The 1,957-nt window shown below is 40.7% G+C and overlaps 1 long non-coding RNA gene across 1 annotated transcript; it reads right to left on the bottom strand.

The window, feature by feature from the left end:
- Positions 1 to 349: 349 nt before the first annotated feature.
- LOC121815375 lies at positions 350 to 1,581 on the bottom strand. The gene is made up of 2 exons (XR_006055024.1): positions 1,508 to 1,581; positions 350 to 558 (listed from the first exon to the last, which is right to left on the bottom strand). It is a non-coding gene; the product is annotated as an uncharacterized LOC121815375 (long non-coding RNA).
- Positions 1,582 to 1,957: the final 376 nt, after the last annotated feature.

Here is a 1,957-nt window from a genome sequence, read left to right as displayed (position 1 = left end):
AATGGCGTCCCTCCTCACGTCCGCCCCCCCCAAAAAAAAAAAAAAAACAAAGTAAAGAAGTGAACTAACCCATAGCTTATAAAATCCTCTTAATCTACATCACCCGGAATGTTAGCCGAATCGAGGCCGCTTAGAAATTGCTTAGCCTCTGCTGGGTTGGAAAACTGATGATACTGGTTATCCACTGAAAAAGTCACAACAGCCGGAAAGCGAAGGGAATAGCCAATATTGCACTGTTGCAGCAAGCGACGCACCTCATCAAACTTCCGGCGTTTTTCTTGTACCTCCTGTGCATAATCCTGGAAAAAACGAACTCTCATGCCTTTCCAAATGATCTGCTTCTTTTTTCTGGCAGCCGCCAGTACGGACATCTTGGCTTTATCCGGTAGGAAGCGAACGATGATGTGTCTCGGTCTGGAGTCCGCAGCTGGCTTCGGAGGTGCTGGCCCCACCCGATGGATTCTGTCTATTTCGTAGTAATCTCCCATCTCAATGTCCAGAGCCTCAGACAACAGATTCTTCACGCAGTCCTCAAGATTACGGCCTTCGGTTCCTTCTCTTTATCAATATCAAAATTACAGGTAAGGAAAAATTCAATGCCACCTAACTTAAACATGAACACAGGTATAGTATTCCAAATGGAAGTAGGATTAGTAATTAATTCTTTAACCAATTTATTTTGAATGTGTTATTTAAAGTGTTAAAATCTAACACATTAAGTCCTCCATTGACATATGAGTTTATAAGAAATGTTTCTTTAATGTAGTGTGTCCTATTTTTCCAGATAAAGTTGAAAAGTAACTTATCAACCTCTTTTATGAGTTTATTATCAAGGTGCAATGCCAATGCAGCGTGTGTAAGACCAGAGATACCTTCACGTCTCAGCTGTTTGTGGAGGTAAAATACGTCTGCACAATTACGCTCAGCCATCGTTGTGAGTGCGCACGCCAAGGGGCGGCGAGACATTTATACAGCCGTATATCGCACAAGACTGTGAAAGGCGGAAGAGGAAGTAGTTCCTTTGAATGTAGACAATCCGAATGTTATAGTTTCTTTCCACTGTGTTCCTGTTAATGATAAACTACAAATTTACTCTAAATTACTAAAATATCGATATTGTAATGTGAGAATCGATTCTAGAACATAAATGATTGGTATCGGAGGAATCGATATTTCAGGATCGACATCACTACTCCGTAACGAAGGCACCCGGCTCTGCTCTAGTTACAGGGAATATTTGAATATTTAGTTACCGAAATATGGTAACTGAAAAGCGAAGGCAAAGAGGGTCAGTTTGCCTAACAGTGTAACAGCAAACCAGCAAGCTTCATGGTATATAAAATTCAACGTCTCTTAAATTCTAATCTGAAAATCATTCTCGGTGCTCTCAAACTAATCCTCACTATTCCGTCACGCTACCGGACACGCGGGTTTTTCACCGCCAACGTATGAAAAACGTGAACGTATGATGACATGAAAGTAAGCATAAAAACATATGCTGACTTACCACGCAGCGCACGGATCCAAACACACACGCGTCTGCGCCTTAAAGTATCAAGTCCAGAAGAAGCAGGAGTACTTCCGGTATACGAAATTGACGCTTTCAAAATAATAAAAAATGACTCCTTAGACATTTCAAAACAAAAGCCAACTTTGTTTGAATTCAGCTTCAACATTAACACATTCAGTCCATAATAACAAATATTAGTTAGTGTTGTTTTCACACTTTAATGCTGGATCCACAGGATACACCCAGGACTCTAGTAGTACCTTAGCCAATATCAAGGCAGTCCTTTTTTGGATTTCAAAGTAAAAGCCCTCTGAACTTTCCTTTCTGAGCTACTCTTTCGAGAATTTCAGAATGCTGTAAAAAGGAAAATTCTAATTTCACTCTAGAACAACAGTATACACCCTCACAGGGCTACCATGTCCGTGTCAAGTAAGTCTGGTTGTGCAT

This window comes from Haplochromis burtoni, unplaced genomic scaffold (assembly GCF_018398535.1).
Source record: "Haplochromis burtoni strain Fernald_Lab_line unplaced genomic scaffold, NCSU_Asbu1 Contig_196, whole genome shotgun sequence".
Lineage (NCBI taxonomy): Eukaryota > Metazoa > Chordata > Actinopteri > Cichliformes > Cichlidae > Haplochromis > Haplochromis burtoni.
This window is presented reverse-complemented; position numbering and strand designations above follow the sequence as displayed.